Source organism: Amphibalanus amphitrite, unplaced genomic scaffold, assembly GCF_019059575.1.
Source record: "Amphibalanus amphitrite isolate SeventyFive unplaced genomic scaffold, NRLGWU_Aamphi_draft 000297F_arrow, whole genome shotgun sequence".
Classification (NCBI taxonomy): domain Eukaryota; kingdom Metazoa; phylum Arthropoda; class Thecostraca; order Balanomorpha; family Balanidae; genus Amphibalanus; species Amphibalanus amphitrite.
The window spans coordinates 25,756-49,344 of NW_024881792.1; the positions used below are offsets into that span (position 1 = coordinate 25,756).

General features: G+C 48.2%; 1 protein-coding gene across 1 annotated transcript in view; it reads right to left on the reverse strand.

Annotated features, from left to right (window-relative positions):
- LOC122387764 overlaps nt 1–23,589 on the reverse strand; it is a 146,585-nt gene that overhangs the window by 1,524 nt on the left and 121,472 nt on the right. The window lies entirely within an intron of this gene.

Here is a 23,589-nt window from a genome sequence, read left to right on the forward strand (position 1 = left end):
AGCTATTTACCAAAAAACCAAACCATGACTTGGGCCACTTGACCTGACCACAGAGGTCACCAGTTACCTTGAGACCTGACCTTAAAATCAGGTACCAATCGCTGCATTTCGTAACGGCGTCCAAGTGCGTTTTTTTTTCCCACGAGGTTCTAGCTCCATCAACGGCGAGGGGGATCGCACAGTCGTGTACAGGTTGATGGTCCTCTACTCTTTATCCACCGGTTTCCTATGGCTCAGCATTGGCAGCAGCCGCCTGGTACCGGTAGGCTGTGCCGCATGACCCGAAAGTTATGCGGCACAGTCTACCCACGCCGTTTGACATCGGCTCGGGTCGCCGGGTGGAGCGCTTTGTAGACCAGCTGTTGCGTCAGACCAGCGCGGGGGGGGGAGGGGCTCGTCTCAGTGGTTGGCGTGGGCTGGCGAGTGGTGTGGGGCGTGTTGGTGGACCATGGGGGCTGGTCGGGTGTGTGTGATCACTTGCTGCATTGCACATTTTGCGTCGCTTAAAAATTGCACTCCTGTTTTTGCTAAGCACAATGCACGGAAGACCCATCGAATATAATTTACTTTACTTGTCCATTGTGCAATACGTGATTTGGCACGGTATCGAGGCAACGGTCTTGTGCCTACGCATGATATTTAGGCAATACGTTTATGGATTGATGCTGGATGTCAATTCGTATGCTAAATTCGGCACGTATTAAATGAATGAATGAGTCAATCAATCAATCAAACAATCAATTGCCATGTATAAAACCGTATAAATGGCTCGCAACCACTAATGGCAATCAATCTAAATGAATTCAAAATGAATTCAAAAGTTTAGGCCATACATGCACTATAATACATTTGTCACATCTGTCTATTGATAATCCTCAATAGCAATCAAACCATCCTAACTCGGAAAAACAGCCGGAGCCCTGACGAGGCTCGAACCGGGACTCCACGCTGTAAGTTTTTTTCCAATGATACACCATCATTCCACCAAGCTAGAGTGACCGGCACCCGAACCCACAAAACATTAATTGACTTTGCCGCCGACCTCCCGGCCCCGCCGCCCGCCCGGCCAGACTTTGCCCCGGCCGTAGCCACCATCCGGTGTAGCTCAGCGTAGGAGTGGAGTGCTTGGCTGTCAGACTGACCGGTAGTGAGGGCCCGGCTCGAAGCGCTTGACGTGCTGGATATTTATTTCTCGGTGGGAGGCTTTGCGTTTAGTCCACTTTTCAGAAAGATTATTTGGTGACTGATCTGTTTTCTTTCTTTCCTGCAATTCATGAGAGACCGTACAGTCCACAGCAGAAGTAATGTGTGGTTTCAGTCATGGGTATGTTCTGCTTCTGAAGCTTAGGAACGCTTAGCCAGACTACAATGAAACTTTGAATGTAGCTTATATGTATCGTCACCCTTGCAGCTGCAACTTTAGCTACTGACATCTTCTTTTCGATCACTCCGCATTAAACAATCGCCAGTCAAAGCCAACCGTTGAGATTGGTAAACCCCTACATTACTTTAGCGGTGGGCTGTACATGCATCCTTACCTGTCCTTCCGCAACCCACTTGGGAGATGGGTGGTTGACCCCCCATGGGTTTTGTGAATATCTCTAAAACGAATTTTTGGAGGAGGGATACGATCGGTTCTATGCGACAAGTGACCACACACGCCCAGCCCCAGGTCCGCTCACTCCTTCCCCGCATCACCCCCTCCCCACACCACACTCCAGCCCGCCTCTCCACTGCACCGAGCCGAGCCAAATCGACAGGCCTGACACTTCTTCCCCCCCCCCCTCCCAGCCGGTGTGACGCAACGCAGCGTCCGGTCAAATCGCTCTACCAGGCGACCCGAGCCGGTGTCATACAGTGTGGGTAGGCTGTGCCGTTTCACTCTCGGGTCATGCGGCACAGCCTACCGGTACCAGGCGGCTGCTGCCAATGCTGAGCCATAGGAACCCGGTAGATAAAGAGTGGTGGACCATCAACCTGTACACGACTGTACCAACGTTTACCGACCCCACTCGGCCAGAAGGTATGTAGGTCCTGTGAGGGCTTTAACCCTCGCCCTGGCAGGGCATTTTTCATAACACGGCCTGGCAGGGGGGGGGGATGCGACCCCCCTCGCGATTGGCTCCTATGGCACCTAGAAACACCAAATTTGGTAGGTAGGTGGGTCCCTGGAGTTCTCGCCCTGTGCAAATTTGGTTGCTCTAGGTCAATATTTAGGGGGGTTTTGGGGGGTATAAATGTATAAATTTCGCTAAAAACAGGCTAAAAGTTTTTCGCTTATAACTTTTGATCTAATTAAGATAGAGAAAAACGAAAAGCACCAGTGAACTCAGCACGTCAAGGCGCGTCGAATCATATACTTTTTGTTCGCTTAAGTGTACTTAAAGTTTTTCTCAATTTTTAAGTAAACTTTAATTAACAAATTAAGTTCAAGTTAACCAAATTGCATCATATTGCATATCATTCCATTCAGCTGATCACCAGGAACACAATGACACCATTTTCTAAGCTCTAGCGTCATTATCTGCCAAGTTATTAGCAAAAACGTCATTTGACCTCAGTTGACCTCATTTGACCTGACCCATGGATAAGTACACCAAACAAAGAAGCACCAAGTGACCTGCTGTTAATTACAATGGTTTCAAAGCACAAGAGTGATGGAACGAAGCGGATATCTCCAGTATTTTCCGAATTTAGTATTTTCCCATAGGCTTACATTACGACGTAATGACCTCTAACTGACCTCAGGTGAGTGACCTCAAAAAACGGAACTATATGTTATACAACTCGGTGAACTTAGCACATCCTGAAAGTTTGAAGGAAATCAGTCCAAAACTGTGGGTTGGACACGTGCAAAAGAAAATTGAAATTTAACCATGACCTTGTACCGGTTTTTCTGACCTGGTGACCTGACCCAAGGTCACCCGGACTTAAAATTTTCAGGTCATATGTAAAGAAGTTGCCTCATAGGCTGTGCCAAATTTGGCGGCCCGTTTTTACGCTATTATCGAAAAACCTTAGGGGGGGGGGGGTTGCATCAACCCCCCCCCCCCTGCCAGGGCGAGGGTTAAGCCTCATAATTAAGTTGAATATATTGCAAAATACCACAATATATTCAAGATATTGTGTATATTGATATATTACATTATTCAATATTGTGTATAACAAGCGTCGTTAGAGCATTGAACACTTACGAAGTAGTTTTGGTGCCTTCGTAACATGTTTCCAAGCTGTAGGTGGTGATTGACACCTACTATAGCTGGCAGGACGCCCACTGGTTGACCTGACCTGACCTGACCCGACCTGGCTTAAACGCATAGACATCATCGTTGATCAAAACTCATCTAAAATTCGTGATCATCACTCCGAAAAAAACCTATAACAAACTCAATTAATGAAGTTCTACCAGGCCTCGATTTTCCCGGCTTTTGGGTCATTGACATGACCTGGAAGGTCAGCCACTGACCTAGGACCTTAAAATTGCATGTCATCGGCTTCTCCTCGTTACGGGAAACACGTTAGTTTTTCCGTGAAGCCCCTAGCTTGATCAGAGACCGAACAGCAAGACGGTCCAACGGACCCCTCCCCTGTATATACGTTAGACGTAGACATAACACCAATACGGCCAAGGGTGAAGACTCCTAGGTGAAGTCAGATTTTCAGATTGATTTGGTGGACATTTTTAGGATGGCACTTGTAATGATTAGTGATAACAAAAGATATTTTGACCTAAGAATAATTCTAAATAACTTGTAATTAGGCGCCATTAACGATCAAATTCATGAAATTTAGCTAACTTAACCTGCGCCCCTAGGGCTATCGGCCAACCCTACCACCCGTAGGGGGGGGGGGGGGAGTCCGCCCTAAGATCTCGGAAATTTACCGGCTGATTTTCAAAATTCAAACAACGTTCGATAGCCCCACCGGGGAACTACCTGGTGACTAAGTTCCATTGACCTTAGCCAAACCGATGACGTCACAGGTCAGGTCAAAGGTCGGATTTTCACCGGTCACAGGCATTTCAAGAAATGTGTTGTGAAATCGAGTAAATTGGTAAGGTATTGAAAATATTCGATGGTTAATTGTTCGTCAAACACACACTTTGCTATCTGAGGTCACTGATGGCAGGTCAGGTCACAGAGGTCAGGTCACTGGGGGGTCGCAATATGTAAGTGTCGTGTGATACATGTTTTATGGTCTATTTTACATGAAAAATGCGATTATGTGGGTCAGGCAGCCTTTGGGGTCAGCTAAGGTTACGTTCTGGTGAAGGGCAGGTCAAGGTCAGGTCAAATTAGGTCAAATTTCAAAGTTGATATTTTTGCATAAAATGGGTATCGATAAAATGGGCAGCTCGCCACGGGGAGTCTTATGGTGGTCTTTGCTTTGCCCTACGTGGTCTAGAGTTGCCATAAAAAATGAGTTTAAAAATTTGACGATGAACAGTTTTTTTTCGCTGTAGCTCGGCCAAAAAAGAGATATCGATCTGAAATTCGGTATGAAGATAGAAGACGATAGGCACTATCATATATATTCCGTTTTTCGAGCCTCAAAGAATTGATTTTTTTGGCTAATATATCCAAAAAATTACTTTCTTTATTTTTGGGGGTCAAAATTCAAAAATTTCAAAAATCCGAGCAGGCATTTCTGTAGTCCTGTCAATTCTACACCTTTTATGTCATGATCATTTTTCTGTATCTTCAAAGCTGTAGGCCTGACAGCTCTTCTCGCGAAGCTCTTTTTTTGCGGTCGAAAATGGCAGAACATTACGTCATTCTGAAGTCATTTGCGGCCAACCTATCATAGCCTCTGGAATTTTTTGGTCACAATGTGTAAAATTAATGCACAGAAGGGTCCTGAAAGTTTGTTGGCGATATCTGCAGACGTTTAGGAGCTATCCACGGAAAAGGACAGGGAAAAGGGCAGGTTTCGCCTCCCCCTACGGGGCGCGGGTTAACCCGCGCCCTGGTGGGGTCTGTTTATAACGCGACCTGGGCCTCGTTTCATAAAACTCTGCCGTAACTTACACCTTTCCGTAATTCACACCCTTTCAAACTACGGAGCGCAAATGAACCCGTTTCACAAAGCCACAACTGGAATTGTTTACACCTCCGTAACTAAGCACATTTGCGTAGTTACCGTAATTTATCAAGCGTCCTACAAATTACAATTTCATGTCAACACTTATTTTTTACGAGAAATTATAAAACAATTATGTTGAATTTAAATCTTAAAAAATTATTTATGAAAAAACAAAATTGATATTGATGACTATCCTTTATTAAATCAATATATTGAAAACAGCAGAAAGCCAGCTAAGCAGAAGTGCCTAACTACGAAAGTGGCGCGGCGCGGCGAATAAACAAAATTCCGATAGCGGCCACAAAAAGTGACTGGTAGAGAAGATTTGCAGTTTCTTTTTCTCATTTTGGCTGTTCTTTCTTCCTCACCGGGCTCAACATTATAAAATATATTAAAAATTAGCTTCGAATCTTCACATTATTTCAAATTCACGCAACATTTTTGTACGTAGTTTACACCACTGATATCAAGAGCTTGATAAAATATTTGGCGTTAATTACGTCGTTTTATGAAACCCAAATGGCATCAATTGGTCCGGAATCGAGCATTTGCCGTAAATGAAGCTCCGTAATTTCGATGGCGTGAATTACTCCTGTCTCCGGCTTTATGAAACCGAATTGGCATCAAATACGCCAAATCTGGCATAATTGACGGAACGCCGTAAGTAATTCCTTTTAAGAAACGAGGCCCAGGTGGGGGGGGGGGGCTATTTTTTGCCCCCCTCGTATCTCCGAAACTACTGGACGGATCCGCAAAATTCAAACGGCGTTCGATAGTCCGGTCAAATTTGTCGAAGGAAACCAAATTTCATTGACCTCGGGGTCACCGATGACGTCACAGGTCAGGTGTGCTCAGTTTTTGCAGCGAGCTTCTTCTTTTAGGGCGTGCGAGATAGCCGCGGAACCACATATCTCTTAAGCATTGGCTTCAGACACAGGAATGCGGCTGATTCACGTGCTTTTGTGAGCGAGGTGCTGCCCTCCGGGAGAAATTCGCCGTCCCCATAAACACAGAGCCGAGCGGCGGCTGACAGGTGGCCGGCTCTCGGGAGATCGGCAGCCGACACTCGAAAAATCGACAAGCCGCCGCTGAATGCGCGTGCGAAGATGAGCGGGCTACCGCCATTCCGGAGATCCCGGCAGCCGGCGGCCGGCCGGGGCCGCCGTAAATGCATAGTCGGGGCAGGTGCTGCCACCTGCGCAGTCGGCCGGCCAGAGCCGCCGTGCGCGGTAGTTCCACCTGTGGCCGCCAGAGGGATATCGCCACGCGCGTCGTCACTAACCATGCGAATCTAAGAAAAGTTAAATAACTTGAATAAGAGTGAGGGTAAAGCCAGAATTTTAGCGGCGAATGAGGGCGAATGCGTATTTGGAAATTCCGACCTCGACGAGCATCTGTGGTAGAAAACCACCACTTTGCTAGGGGAAACTACTGCTGTCTGCTACGATTTCCACTGCATGTGTCGCTATAGCTGCGACATCTATGCATATACATATAAACCGCGACATCGTGCGCTGATTCTAGTTAGCGATTAGCTGGGGCACCAGGGTGGATCCAGACTTTCAGTTTGAGGGTGGGGGGGGGGGGGGGACTCATGGGCGGCCCGATCCCCGGCAGTCAAAGTTGCTGAGCGGGGGGGGGAAGGAAGGTCCAAATGATGCCACAAAAGACATGCCTATTGCCTATACTAAGTATATGCTATACGTATTTATTGGTATCAGCACTCAGCAGTGTGCCTCCTGAGATGTTAGTGATTTTTATCGATTCATCAAGTTGACGATTTTTTCGCGGATATTTTAAAAAAAGGCAGCGCTTCGCGTCGGTGTTTTTTTTTTACTTCTTTTAATAACTTTTAGCTTTAACTTTACTAATACCAATACGTAACAATACATACGTAGGTATATACCTATAGGCATAGGCGTGGCAATAGGAACTTTCTCCCCCCGCATCCCCCCCCCCCCGCTCAGCAACCGGACTGCAGGGGATCGGGCCGGCCATGAATTCCCCCACCCTTTCTTTACCAGGGATGCGGAGCCGTGGAAATTTCAGACGGCTCCGGCTCCGGGTGAAATGCCATGGCGCGGCTCCGGCTCCGGCTCCGGCTCCGAGTAAAATGGTCCGGCTCCGGCGGCTCCGGCGGCTCCGGCTCCAATACTCAGTACATAATAGGTATGGGTGGCAGAAAAAAGACGCCGGATTGGTGCACGTTGCTTCTTCATTTGCATAACAAGGCTAGTTTATATTTTGAATACCGCATGTTTTACTTGTTTTACTTGTTACTTGAATACCGCATGATATAAGCCTCGCAAAAGCGTGACCACGGCCGGCCGGCCGGCCGGCCGGCCGCTCATACTCAGAAATTTCCGTTAATTTAAGGAAAGACTACGCTCGCTTCGCTCGCTCCGTAACCAGTATAACGCCTTTTGGGGCGATTAACGGAGCGAGCGAGAGGGTGGGCCTTGCACGTGCGAAATTGCGAGGGGGTACCTCCAACTGACTTGTGCACGGCACCCTACTAACCGGTCTCTAGCGATGTGCCAAATTTGAGCACAATCGGCCCGGCCGTTCTCGAGATCTGGAAGTGGTACCCTGCACGTGCGCACGTGCAAAATGGGTCCCAACTGACTTGTGCACGGCACCCTACTAACTACTCCGTAACCATGCATCAAATTTGAGCGCCATCGGTCCAGCCGTTCTCGAGATCTGGAATCGACCCCTGCACGTGCGCACGTGCAGCAGCACCCCAACTCTGGCACATGGATATGCATTGCCTAGTGGGTGCCTACCTACATGCCAACTTTCAGCGCAATCGGCCGAGTAGTTACCGAGATATTGCAACAATTACAAAAGTGACACCTCTTCGTTTTGCACGTGGCACGTGCATAAGGGGTCACCCACATGCATCGGGAATAGTCCAATACTTGGTAGAAGGAATGAAGCTACCCTACAAAAATTACCGCGTGTAAATCGGTCAAGTGGTTGCTGAGATATAAGCCTCGCAAAACCGTGACCACGGCCGGCCGGCCGGCCGGCCGGCCGCTCATACTCAGAAATTTCCGTTAATCTAAGGAAAGACTACGCTCGCTTCGCTCGCTCCGTAATCAACGGGGATGGGTGGTTTGGCGGCATGATGTTGGGTGACTATGAAAAGCTTTTACAAACATTATGCCTAAAAAATATTTCAGAAAGCGGCTCCCGCACAAAGCGTTTCATTTTACGGTTTTGCTCTAAGGAGGCTTATCCGTTGACCGCGAACCAAAATAAGGGCAATTTGTTTGTTAATTGGGGCTTTAGGGCGCGCCGACTACTTAGGTCATTTTGGGCATTTTGGTCAAAGGGCAGTTTGTCTTTGACCTCTGAAAAGTGTCTGTTTTTTTTTCTAAGCCGCCACCCATGATCAGGTGACCAGGAGTGCCCCCTCCCTCTATCCCAGCGACACACAGAACCTTACGTTAACACCAGAATAACTTAAAATTTCAAGTCGCGGCACTCCCAGCTAGGAAATGAAAGAAACATAAAAAAGCAGTAAAGAGAGAGTCCATGGTTAATATGAATGAATAAGAAGCAAAGTAGTCGACACTGTAAACAGTGGTGACTGCCCTCTACTGAAAGCCCATCCTCATTCACTCGCTCACATTCGTAACATTCATACACAGCATCCAATACGAGAAAAAGGCATAATCGCTGGGGAAGGTTGGTTAGGGGGTTCTCTCATCAAAGGCAAGATCATCATCATAATACTCTGGTCTAGGCATGCATGTGGGTCCGTTAGCCCAGACACTCGGAGCACCCCACGAAGCAAGGCTTGTTGTCGGGCGCTCCAAGTGCCCGGGCAGGCAGGGTGACATTTAGCAAAACACTAAAAATGAGTAAAATACACATGCTGCATATTACACATATACCGGACGGATACATACACCTATGTATGCCTACACAAGCATACATACACATTACACATACAACTGCCACATACAGGCATATCAGCGTTTGGTAGGTACCTATATGGTTGAAGTACCTATCTTTGAATTATAAGATGTATCAAGCTAAATTAATCAGTATTGATTGATATAATGATTTTTAACTAGCTTTTTTATTGTGCTTTTGGCAAATGGCACAGACTGAACGTGAGGAAAGATCGAGGTCATGACATTGTTCCACACTCTAGGACCTGTCCATGACAAAGTATGAGTTTTATATTTTTTGAAAGTGAATATTTCTTCGAAGTGTTTTACATTACGAATGTTTCTGAGTGAAGGATGAAATCTAAACAATTGGTCGAATCCATGTGGTAGATTGTTGCATATTTTTCTATGCAGAATAAGTATCATTTGCTGATGTGCCACATCCTTAACCTGATCATCCTGGTTACCTGACCTCTGGGCTCTGCTGGACCAAAAATAATCAAAGCGTAACCTTGCGACCTTCACAACACTGCTGACGTCTTGTAACTATATAGTCCAGGGGACGAGCTACGTCCTCGTTTAGACCCCCTCGCCATCGTCGGCTTGAAAATTCATGGGCCCCAGCGGGCACTGGCTTACGCGCAGATTCACAGCATAGGCTTTTCGATTTCGGGATTCACATAAGCTTTTAAGAGCTTGTTTTGGAGCCCATATCTCAAAACTCAGGGGTGGAAAACACTAAAAATCAGCCTGACCTCACCTGACCCTAGCTTCTCCAAATGTGTCACGAGACAAATTTCGAAATAAATCCAAAATGCCACAGACTTCGTTTCCAAGAAGTTCTAACAGATTCGGACTTTGTGTTTTGGGTCCCTGACCCACCATTGACGGTCAACGAATGACCTGACCATAATATCAGATACCACTGGCTTCATGTTGTCTAGGCCAGCATCTTAATTTTTCGTGAAGCTCTTATATGCAGGAACCGATCAGCTGTAAGAGTCCGATCGAACCCCTCCCCCTCCCCTCCACCCGGCCTCTAGGTACATTGGCTGCTGTAAATACGCCAATAAGGACAAGGGTGGACCCGAAGAAGAGAAAGTTGAATACTAAACACACTAATATGTCCAAAATAAGCTATGGATTTACTTGGGGTACTCCTATAAGGATATGCGATGGGTAGTCTTGGGATTCGAGACGAGCATCTTGGGAAATTCTGGTCGAGATCTTGGGATGGAGCAAAAATGTGGATGGCATCACTGCCCCGCCCCATTCAAGATTGATAGCCCCCCCCCCCCACGAAACCACTGACGCTAGGCAAGTATTGGACAATGGGGCTTTCTCATCGAGACCAAGGGACCTTTTCAAGATGCAGCAGCCGAGCTGGGCTAGGATGTGCCAAGCGTTCCTTATAAGGCTGTCTCGTAAGTGCCACCCCTCGTTGCGATACCGCCCCTCAATGCGACGCTGCCCTTTCACCCTACAATGCCACCCCTCAATGCAAGTGGCGCCCCTCAGCGCTGTGCCGCCCATTATTGCGATGCCGACAGCGGCTAGCAGTGCGGTGCCGCCCCCAGCGTAAGCGTTTTTTTTTTATTGAACCTGCTGGGGGTGTTTGAACACCCACTTCTAACTCAGCTTGTGGGCCACGTCGAGACACGCAGTAGGCGGCGTTCGAAAGAGCGTCAAAAACTATTACAAAACTACTTAGATCATTTTTAAGGTTAGGTCGCACTGGTCGAAGGTCAAGTCACCAGCGACAACCGAAAATCAAATTTCGCCGATGTTGACATTTTTCGACAGAGCGGCGCATGTCAGGATTCAGAAAGAGATTGACCTACAGCGCTTCAGCAAAGCGCATATTCGATAGCTCTTTTTATGCTCTCTCTTATTGATTATCTCAGATTTGACCTAAGGTACACGTTTTAGCCTCAAAATATACTTTTCGCGGAGGACGTTTATCTGTAATACCTCTTGGCTCAGACCTGCACGAGATTAGCTTATCAGAATCAGAATCAGAATCAGAATGTATATTCACGAAGGTCCACTGCTCTCAGGGGCTTTTCACCATCGGACGTCAATAATACAAGCATACGGATATAGGGAGCATTTACACCGATACATTCAAAACAATGGGAAAATAAAATAAAATAAAATAAAACGTCACCACGACTCACTCGTCACGGCACGCAAGCAAACAGGTGTTGCTTGGTGGCTGTTTTGATAGACATGCCAGGCTTCCTAGGCACAGAGTTATATAACTTCACGGCACTGAAGCACAGCCGACTGCGTCCCGCTTCTGTGCGAATACGCGGCACTGTGAGGAGATCAGCAGTGCGAGTACTATGGCTGTGCTGCTCACGAGCGGGAGGGCGGATAGTCGCGACTACTGGCCTCGGTACATCATCGGTAAGCAGTCGGTGAATGGTGATGACTCTATGGTAAGTGATCAGTTCATCAGCATTTAGCCACCCGAGCGATCGCACAACATCTGATATGCTCTCATGCTTGCGGCGTCCACTGAGCACTCGTGCGGCAAAGTTAATCACCTTCTGAATGCGGTGGACTTGCGCCTTGTTACATATGCCGTAAACTGACATGCAATAGCGCAGCACGGGGAAGACTAGAGCTGTGATAAGATGTTTCAAGGTCGCGATCGGTATGACATGTTTGACATGGTTTAGGCCGAGGAGCATTCCTATACATTTCGGAACGAGTTGATCGACATGAGGTTGGAAGTCAAGGCTACGGTCGAAAATCACACCGAGGTTACGAACATGGTTTGATGATCTGATTGTTGCCTGGTTGAACTGAACGTTCACATGAGAAATACCTCTCATCATCTGCTTCGTTCCCATGACCATCAGTTCCGTCTTTGCTTCGTTCACTTTCATACGGTGTGCGCAGAACCAGTTAAACATCGATTGGAGAGCTGTCTCGAGCCGGTTTATAAGTAACGAGAGGTCGTGCTTTTTGCCAGTTGTCCAAATCTGGGTATCATCGGCGAACTGAACTATTTTTACATAATCGGGCACATGGAGACAGACGTCGTTCGCAAAAATACACCAGAGTATGCAACTTAACGATCCGCCCTGATATACACCGATTGAGTTCGATCTCACGGACGATCGCACCAGCTCACAGTGGGGATTTTTCCGATCTAGCACGTATTTATTCGTAGAGGGCAAACCATAGGTAGAATTGTAGCCAGATTGTGCACAGATGTTGGCTGGTGTGTCCTGGTGAGAATTTTACCTGTAAATGTGCATAATCAACATAGTATAGGGGGTTCAATTGGACCCCCGCTCAGCCGTTTGGCCCCTGATCAAGCTAGAGCTTCGCGGAAAAGTCAAGCGTGCTGCCTATGACGAAATTAGGCCGAATATATCCAATTTCAAAGTCCAAGGTCATAAGCTGACTTTCCAAGTCAGTTTAATGACCCAACTAAAGTTGGGAAATCGAGACCTCTTGAAACTTCGCAAAGTTAGGGTGTTACGGGGTATTTTGGGGTGCTGATCACGAATTTCATGTTAGTTTTGATCACAGACGATGTCTTATGCATTTAGGCCAGGTCGGGTCAGGTCAGGTTAGATCAATTAGTAGGCGTCCTGCCGGCCATCCATAGAAGTGTCACCTACTACTGATAGCTTCGTAACATGGAACGAAGGCACTAGAACTACTTCGTAAATATTCAAATGGCTGCTAAAATCGAAATCAGCACCAAAAACTACCCTAGAAACAAGTAAAACTCGAAAAAGTGGACCAAGGTCATCAAAAGGTCAATGACCTTGACTTGACCTTCACGTGACCTTGACACCCACCATTATGCATGGCACCAACATCATTTCACATATTTGAACGTTTAAAACCACAAAAAGACTGGAAACCGCGGATAATGTGAGCTGGCATACGCCGAATCGCGAGTCCGGCCAAACATGGTCTCGAGAAATATGCCACAGGTCAAAGGTCAGTTGCGTCAGAGTCATGAAATTTTTAGGTTAGATGTAAAATTGATGATCTCGAGGGTACCGAAAGTTTCGGCGTGATCGGCCGCTTTTTGCGCGAGTAATTTGCGGAAAACCATGGGGTTTTATCCGACCCCTTCCCCCTCCCCACAAGTGCGATGGTTAATAAGGTTACGGTATGTATAATTTACGCTTGTCATCCTATTCCTAATGAATGTGTCTCAGAAGATATGCATCATATAAATCACGAAGTAAAATTATTCGCCTATGTCCGGACTCCGGAACATACCTATATCGTGCTGTTTGCCCTAGCGCTCCTCGAGTGGGGTGTTATGATACTCTAATGTGAATATTCCGTGTTCAGGCAAGTTTCGGCAGCCAAACTAGGTGTCGTCTTGTGCAGAAGAAAGTGGCGAATTCGATAGGATATATTTCGGAGTGGAAAAGTGTGGAGAACATTGTTGATTTCCTACATTTATTTAGAATACCATTCCTTCAATATGGTGTCTGTAAGGGTTTTTTGTAAAGGGCATTTTTGTGACCTTAGTAAGGTTGTGGCATACTTTCTGTTTGCCATTCCATTCCTAATAAAGGTGCCTTTCAGACGATATGCAACTTTAAGACCTCGCAAGATTAAAACCAACAGGACAGGACAATGAAATTGAGCTGTACTTTCGGGCCTTGCTGAGCCCATTGAGTAATCACGCATGAGTGTGAACTTTGGGCGCATTTTTCCTAGTTTTGCTGTGGACATACAGATAAAACAATGCCATATATGAAAAATTCAGACATTTCTTAGCCCTACTGACACAAAAAATAAACCAAAATCCAAAAAATATTTTTTTGAATTAATAGGCGCTAGATCGGAAAAATCCCCACTGTGCAGCTGGCCCTCGTGACTTCTGACCTGGACCTGCTGTGTATGACCTCGGAGGTAGTCGTCAAGCCAGAAGGGATCGATACCATACACCGACAGCTTGTCGATCAGAAAATCGTGCGGCACCATGTCAAAACACTTGGACAAGTCCACCATTGCCCAGAGGGCAATCTCACTACTGTCCATCGCGCGCAATACATCATCTGAGACCACGTGCAGGGCAGTCTCACACGAGTGGCGCTTGCGGTAGCCATGCTGAGTCTCACTAAGCAGATGGTGCCTCTCCAGGTACTCGGTGAGCTGGAGCTGCACAGCTCTCTCGGCGATCTTGGTGATGGCAGGGAGAATGGAGATGGGCCGAGTGCGAGACGGGTCAGATGCAGTGAACTTCCCCTTGGGTATCGGGGTTATGATGGCATGTTTCCATGATGCTGTGGTACTCTGCCAGTCTCAAGGCTGGCATTCACCACATCCAGCACGATATGTCCAAGTCCATGGAAGAAGTCCTTTATCATGTTGACGCTGAGCCCGTCACTGCACTCTGCCCCAGATGGTTTCAGTCCCTGCACTATCGCCCACAAGGTCTCCATGCTTATCGGCTGGACTCTGAGCCCGTCAGCACAGACCCGAGGCAAACGCACATCGACTGGTCCGGCCGGTGCAGGAACAGCGGCGGCCAGGTCTGGCGCTATCGAGACGTAGTAGTCGTTTAAGGCGTCAGCCGTGATGCCGCTGATTGGAGACGAGCTCTTGTTGGAGCCAATCGTAGGCCGGAGCACTCTCCACATGCTACTGGGGCCTCCCTTGGTCAGCTGCTCCTGAAGGTGCCGTCGGCAGTCAGCGCGGATAGCGGCTCGGGACTGCCGGTTCAGCTTCTTGTATTCCTGGCGGTGACCGGCGGAGAGAGCAGTTCGCCTGCGAGCCAGCAGGTGGCGGGTGTTCTCCGAGGCAGGTGGCGCACCTGGCGGCCGCACCAGGACCCGACGCACCGGAGCAACGGCATCCAGCAGCGGCTTGAAGGTCTGCACGAACGCTGACCACTTCAGCTCTGGCCCAGCAGACCTGTAGACCGGCGTCCAGTCGGCGTTCAGGAGCTGCTGGTTGAAGTCGGTCTTGTCGACGCGCGCCAAGCACCGCCGTTGAGACACAGTGCCGGTGGGTCGCTTGATCCCGGTGACTCGGAGCGCCAAGCGGGTGATGTCGTGTGGGCCGCCATAGTGGCAGCGAGTCACTCCGGCTCGAGTGACGAGGTCACCTCGATTGGTGGCGAGAATATCGAGCAGGCTGCCGGCCGGTCTGTAGGTTGGCAGACGGGTGTTGCAGCTCTGCAGGCCGTGCTGAGTCAGCAGGGCACTGAGCCGCTCACCAGGGGTGTTAGAGCCGGTCTTGAGAAGGCAGCAGTTCAGGTCACCTCCGATGATCATCGTCAGTCCGGGGTGAGTGGCAATGATGTGCTGCAGCTGCGCCTCCAAGTCCTCCAGGTCGGCTGCTACTTGTTGGACTGTGTTCTTTGGCACCCTATAGGCAGCTCCGACGATACATCGCCGATTTTTGTTCACACGAATTGCCGCCCAAACGATTTCAAGATTCGAGTTGGGAATACCGGTCACTGGCGTAGGCAAACGATCGGTTTCAAAGGTCTCGCGAACGCAGATTGCCACGCCACCATGACCACTGGCAAGTCGTCCGCGACACAGCCGATCTTGACGCACAATCTTGTAGCCAGCCACATTCACTAATCGATCGGGGGTATTCGGTTTCAGCCAAGTCTCACTCAGAATAAAAACGTCGAATGAGAACCGCTCGTCGATGTCGGCGCGGATGTCTGGCAGTTTGGGAAGAAGGCTCTGAACATTCAGCTGGCCAATGATGAGATGCTTGTCTCTGATGTCTCCGTGCCTCCGCCACTGCACTCCGCCCCTCCGGCCGCGGCGCCTGGGCGCGCCCCTGCTGCCACCGGCTGGCTGCTGGCCGTGTGACAGGTCGGTCACGTGACCGAGGCCGGGTATCGCGCGGGGCTGGGCCGCCAGTCCAGCCGTGAGAGGGAGCGCGGCCGGCCGGCCATCCCTCGGTGCCGGCGGGCCGCGGTGGGCGCGCCAGGGATTGGGAGCGGACGGTGCCACTCGTAGGAGTTGCAGAGTGTTGAGCAGAAGTGAGACGGCGAAGACGAGGTCGAACATCGTGATTCTGGAGATTGTCGGACACTCTGGGCTGCACTCAGGTAGGTCACAGTCACGGACTGGGTCATGAAACAATCAGGCGAGTCGCTCGTACGGTTCACATTCGCCCAACTCAGTGGCAATCACTCATCCGCACTCGTCCCATACTGCTTCTCGCTCTCGCACTCGTCTCACTCACTCGTTCTCACACGCGGGGTTACGGCGGTCGGGGAGAAGGAGAGCCGCAGCGCTGCGCACCGTGGCGCTGCGCGAGCAAGCAAGCAAGTTATCCAGCATCGTGTTCCATTTTTTTTTCGAGACAGACGAGTCAAATGAACTAGAATTTGACATTAAAAGGACATTTGAGAACTTGACCTAAGGTAAATGTCATCACCTAACCGGGAAAGGTCATACTGCATATTAGTCGATCCATATTTTCGAGAAGGAAAATAATTATATGGGGTGTTCCATTGGTCTATCATATCTCTATCAAAAGTTATTGTCCAAAATCTACTGGAGACCTTTCATGACCTGAGATGACCTCAGTAACATAAAAGTGGTCACATCACGAGTGACATTTACCGATTAAATGTGTCATATTTACCTGAATCCCGATGTTTGAGGTTGTTTTCGTTCAGAATAAGAGCATTTCAATTGTCTCCCATTAATCTGCGCCGTGCTGGAGGGGGGGGGGGGGGTACGCCCCCTTAGGTTATTTTTTCGCAAATATCTCAAAAACTGCGTCGCACAGCGCCGCTGTTTTTGGTATACCTGTTCATACATCTTTTCTACACAGCTTGTGAAAATTTCAGATCAGGGTCGTTTAAGGTCAGGTCACCACATGGCACGTCAAGTGACCTTACCTCAAAAAAAGTTTAAAGGCCCGCTATAGCTACACCGACTGAACGATCACTTTTGAAACTTTCAGAGATTGATAAGACTAACAATATGTATAAAATGCTCATCTCGGACTTTTTATTTCTGTGATCTAAGGTCAGGTCAGCTTTGGAACCTCAAGTCAGTGGGAGAAATGTGAAATGCGCCTCTTTTTGGACGAATGCCGTTTAAAACCTTCTGAAACATCGGTTCATAGGTAAACATAACACACTGAATCGTAAAAATGCATCTGTGAACCTTTTGTGTGCCCTTGAGGTCATCTCAGGTCATGAACGTTCAACAGCAGTTTTTTGGCTATAAATTTTGATAGAGACGTGCTAGAGGCGGCGAAAACACGTCAGATGTGGTCAGCTCGACTATATGGATCGACTGATATGCAGCATGGCCCTTTCCGGTCAGGTCATGACCTTGACGTGCGGTCAAATTTTTAAAATGACCTTTCAAGGTCAACGTATAGTTAATTCGACGCGTCTCGACGAGAGGAACACGTTCCGCGGCGCTGTAGCTCTATTGGTTCCCGAGTTAGCCGTTGGCAGTTTACAAATTGTTGAAATGGACTAAATTTTACCTTTGATGACCTCTGGTGACCTGACCTTTGACCTGACCTAAAAATTATAACGAAGTCTTTCCGTCAGTATTTTTGACGCTCTTTCGATTTTCTCTTACTGCGTGTCGCTACGTAGCCCAGGAGCCGAGTTAGAGGGGGGACGTGAAAATGCCCCCCCCCCCCCCAGCACGACACGGAAAGCACAGGCCACCAGCACGGCGCGGGCTACCTAATATATAATGGAGAGGTCGCAAAATTGACCTGGCCATCTCAATGTAGATATTTGGTCGTCTGAGGATTACGCAAGGCGAATGTTCGGTGAGATCAGCAGGTTTCTATGGCGCTTATTTAACCCGCGCCCTGCTGGGGGGGGGGTGTTTGAACACCCCCCCCCCCCTGTGGTTTTTCGCGGATATCTCAAAAACGGCGGCGCGGAGCGCCGCCGTTTTTGGTACACCTTATCATACATCAATTCTACACATGTTGTGAAAATTTCAGACCAAGGTTATTCAAGGTCAGGTCACCAGGTCACTTGAAGTGACCTCACCTCATAAAAAGTTTCAATGTCTGCCATAGCTACACCGAGTGACCGATCGCTTTGAAACTTTCAGCGATTACTAAGAACAATAGCATGTACAAAATGTATCTCTCAGAATTTTGATATCGATGACCTAAGGTCAGGTCAATTTTGCGACCTCCCCATTATAAGTCAATGGGAGAAAATTGAAATGCGCCTCTTTTGGACGAAAAGCATTATAAACACTCCCAAACACTGAATTACTAGTGGTTTAGACACACTGAACATGAAAATGGTGTCCGTGACCCCTGGTTATGCCCCTGAGGTCATCTTAGGTCACGAATGGTATCTAACAGTTTTTCGCAAATAACTTTTGATAGAGGCATGCTAGAGCGATGAAAACGCCTTAGATGTGTTCAGCTGGACGATACGGATCGACTGATATGCAACATGACCCTTTCCGGTCAGGTCATGACCTTGACCTGAGGTCAAATTTTCAAGTTGACCTTTCAAGGTCAAATTATAGTTCATTCGATGCGTCTTGACGAGAGGAACACGATGCCGGTAAAAGTAAGCTCGTACAAGGTTTGGGTCAAAAGTTATTGCAGAAAAACTGTTTCCGAAAAAATCGGCTATTTTTGCAGTTTTTACCCCCTGCAGGCAAAACCGTTGACGCTAGGTCAAATCTGAGAGAATTACTCAGAAAGAGCGTTAATAGGGCTATCGAATGCGCTTTTCCGCAGCGCTGTAGCTCTATTGGTTCCCGAGTTATGCGTTGGCTTCTTGGAAATTGTCGACATTCGACCTGGAAATCGGCGAAATTTTGCCTTCAATGACCTCTGGTGACCTGACCTTTGACCTGACCAAAAAATTGACCGAAGTGATTTCGTCATTATTTTTTACGCTCTTTCGAACGCCGCCTTCCGCGTATCGCTACGTGGCCCAGGAGCCGAGTTAGAAGGGGGGGGGGTGTTTGAACACCCCCCCCCCCAGCAGGGCGTGGAAATCCAGGACCCCCAGCAGGGCGCGGGTTAAAGTCGACCATGCAATTCACATCATCAAAAGTCGTCTTCTATACTACGCCGGCCGAAGACATTCTTATCCTTCGTGCCACTATATGGGACAGTCTCACGCATCACCCATCTGGCACTCATGCAGTCATGAGTGTCTGAGATTCTAAACACGGCCACCCCGGTCGACCAGAGGCCCACAGGTCCACAGATCACTTTGGATCAGTGAGTGAACCTGTATGTTTTTTTTTTGCAAAGAATACAGATTGTGCCTATCGATCCACGTATATTTTACCGTTTCGAATTCGCATGGGTGTGTGTTTTGAGAATAACATGTCCGTAGCCTGAGCTCGTTTCCTAATCCTAATATCGTGCTAAATATGCATAAAGATCAAGGCTTTTGATAAAAAACACCGGGCTGCAAATTGCATTGGATTTTATGAAAAATCAGCGAAACCTGGTTCTTATACTCGTGTTTTGCAACACCTAGTAAATAATGCATGAATATATGACGTTACATTTTAGATTGACCCCCTGTCACTAGCTCACAATGGCGCCCCTCTCAAGGGAAAAGTCGCCCCCTCGAGCACCATGGCCCCCCCTTTCGCTGATTTCTGGCTACGCCACTGATTGATCTGATGGCTACCTCCCCGGCGCTCCAGGCGGGCCGCCAGCCCCCGCCCGCACCGCCCGGCAAGCAACCCCGGGCGGTGCCCCCTAACCACCGACCGGGCGGTGTATTCGCCAAGTGTATTACACGAATCGGCCTACCAACTAGCGAAATCTAGTGCGACGTCATAGCCATCCGATGCGACAATGCATGCATTGAGGCTAGATTTGAGTTGAGACTTTTTCTAATCCTATATGGCTAATAGTTTTTCGATGTGACGTCGTAGCCGAGTGGTTAGAGTCTTGGTCTGGTTAACGAAAGGTCGGTGGATCGATTCCTGCTTTAGCGGTTCTTTTCTCTTAAAAAGAAGTCGGTCGTAGACAGTGGCGCGGGAACTTCTTCCAGACTGGGGGGGGGGGGGGGGGCTGAACCATAACAGAAATCAACCTAGGGTACCCCCAAATCTAGTTTTCTCACCGATTTTAGGCCACTTATTTTTCAGACTTTGGCCTTTTCAACAACAACAAAAAAATCACGAAAATATTTTCAAAAAGTGAGGTATTCCGTCTCAGCTGAGTGAAGAAACTACCGTTTTGGCAACCTGGAGTAAAGGTTTTAATCTGCCAAATGAGTTGCCGAGCCAGTGAAATAGGTGGATTTTTCACTTACATGCTTTCTTCCTTTGTGACCCACAACCCCTATTTGGGGAAGACAAGCTGCCCAACGGTTCCTGGCCTCATGAAACGTTGTGGGGTACCGCCCCCACGGCCGCAGAGTTGTGGGGGCAAGCTTCCCCCACTGCCCCCTCCTCCGGTTCCCGCGCCCAATGTATGAATCTATGAAATTATGTTGGTAGATTTCCTATTTCGATTCCTCCAGCTGGGGGGGGGGGGGCTCAAATACATTACGAGCCCCCCAGCCGAAAAGCTGGGGGGGCTCAGCCCCCGCTAGCCGCCCCGGTTCCCGCGCCACTGGTCGTAGACACGCATCAACCTGCACATCTCCCCTCAAAAAACGCAATGTATTGCCTTTGGCAGATTTGACACCTCGTCCGCCACACCGCTCTGCCTCAATAACACACCGATTCCTTTTAAGACCACTGCAAAGTTCCTTGGCATAACCTTTGACAAACATTAAGTTTCAAACAACATTTCACAGACGTCACAACTCGGGCACTAAGGAGAGCCAACATCCTCAGAGCACTAACGAGCACAGAATGGGGAGGCGACAGGGCCACACTCACACGGCTGTATGAGCTGTGATCAGGCCCATTCTTGAGTATGGATCACTCACATTCGAGAATGCCTCTCCCTCACAGTTGCGCAGACTCGACACTGTACAGAACCAATGCCTCCGCACAATCACTGGAGCCTTCAGAACAACGCCAATCACAGCACTCCATGTACATATACAACAACACACCACCACTACACTACAGAAGGACAGAAGCACTATTTCGAAGCACTATTTTTTCAGAATCCAACACATCCCATGCCATCCCTGCATCTACATCATACACCGAAGAGCACATCCACGATACAACTCTAGAAACCGCTCACGACGCAAAATCACACTGGGCGGGCGTCTCACACAACACTCTAACACATTCAATCTAAAACTCCCCACGGCACACCCAAAATTACCCCTACCACCACACTGGACAGGAACAAAGCCCACAATACATTACCTGATCGCCCAACCAAAGCACACACTCACCGACACTGAGATACAGCAAGCATTCTTTCACTACACACACGAACAACAGGCAATCCACATAATATACACAGATGGCTCAAAGCAAAACCAACTGACTGGCGCCGCAGCCATTCTCTGCACAGCTAACAACCAGTATAACGCCTTTTGGGGCGACTAACGGAGCGAGCGAGAGGGTGGGCCTTGCACGTGCGAAATTGCGAGGGGGTACCTCCAACTAACTTGTGCATTGCACCCTACTAACCGGTCTTTAGCGATGTGCCAAATTTCAGCGCAATCGGCCTAGCCGTTCTCGAGATCTGGAAGCGACACACTGCACGTGCGCACGTGCAAGCGGGGTCCAAACTGACTTTTGCACGGCACCCTACTAACTGGTCCCCAACCGTGTACCAAATTTGAGCGCAATCGGCCCAGCCGTTCTCGAGATCTGGGAGCGCCCCCCGCCCGTGCGCACGTGCTGTAGCACCCCACCCTTAACACATGCAGATGAATTATCTGATGGAGACCTAACTGTGTACCGAGTTTCAATTCAATCGGCCCAACCGTTGTGCCGTTATTGAGGTTGCAATTTTGGGGGTTCTTAAAAAAATGTCCAACTTTACCACGCGCCACGTGCGGTGGTTGGGAAGAACGCATGGTGGCCATCACACCACAGAACTTTTACGTCCAAGTGACATTCAGTAAAGAAGACCGCTTGTCAATCGGATGTCCCGTTCCTAAGATATTAGCTTTTGAAGAGCGTCCCCACGGCCGTCCGGCCGGCCGCTCATACTCAGGATTTTCCTTCAATTCAGTATGAGACTCCGCTCGCTTCGCTCGCTCCGTAATCAACCTTTAGTCACCTTCAGAGCCCGGCTACCTGACGACACTTCAATATACACAGCCGAACTATTTGCAATTTACACGGCCTACAGTCTACACCACTATTCAAGACAGGGATCTGCAGAACACAATCATTGCCACGGACTCAAAATCTGCTTTGACTGCAATTCAACACACTACAATGACACCGACACATCCAATCATCCACAACATACTCGATATTCACCAACAACTCGACGCTCCACACCAACCAACACTGGTCTGGCTCCCCGGGCACGCTGGCATCATGGGCAACACCAGGGCCGATTATGAAGCGAAACGGTCCCTCAATCAACAACACACACTGCAAATTCCACTATCAAACAATGACTACCACCCAGTTATCACCAAACAACTGCATGCACACTACCAAGAAATATGGAACAACACACGCACGGCACTTCAACACATCCACCCACGCATCGAGCCATGGCAAACAACAAATCTTGACTCACGAGCACATGAAAGGGCACTTACACGACTCAGAACAGGCCACACGTACATCACACATAAAGCCTTGTTTGAGGGCTCGGCCGAGAGCGAATGCAACCACTGCAATACAGTTATCACAATCCAACATCTCCTTATCAACTGCCCACTTTATCAACAACAACGAACGCCAATCACAACATACTGCACACAAAACAACATACCACTGACACTCCAAACACTTCTCGGTGACTCACACCCAGAGGTCATCAGCTTGCTCCTAACATACCTGCATCAAACAGGTATTATACATATCTTGTAAATCCTGGTCAGATTGCCGAGGGAAAAAGAGGCAAAAAAGAAAAAAGAAAGAAAAAGAGATAACAAAAATATTTAAAAGAAAAGAAAAGAAAAAGAGAGATTACAAATATATTTAAAAGAAAAGAAAAGAAAAGAAAAGAAAAGAACAAAGAAAAAGATCAAATGAGAAAAGAAAAGAAAAGAAAAAAGCCAACAGCCCACAAAAAACGGCAAACAAAGGCACTGGCCAGGATCCCCATTGTTCCCCCCCCCCCATCCATCCCAAACCCCACCTAACGACAACTCTGAATGGGCTGTAATCACCTTTCTGTGGAAGCCCAAAAGCCGACAACTACAAGTACAAGTACAAGACACGCATTTTTGGCCCCTACGTTCGCACGCCAATATCGTACGCCCAATAAATCTATGACAAGTATTCATCTGATTAAGGAATAAGTTGCAAAAGAGCTGGCTGCAGTTTGATTGCAGTCTGTACCCGAACTACCAATTTTGTTACGGCTCTGTCGATATTCGTCAAAGTCGGAAGAGCTATTATGAAACACACTCGAATGACAACGGATTCCTGTATTATTTCATCGATCAGATAAGACATGTATATTGTATATGTAATCGGCAAGCTTTGCGCCGATTAAAGTTTAACTGTTTCACCGCCGAGAGGAGCCCGGTGACCATATGATGTCTGGACAGGAATTTAATTCA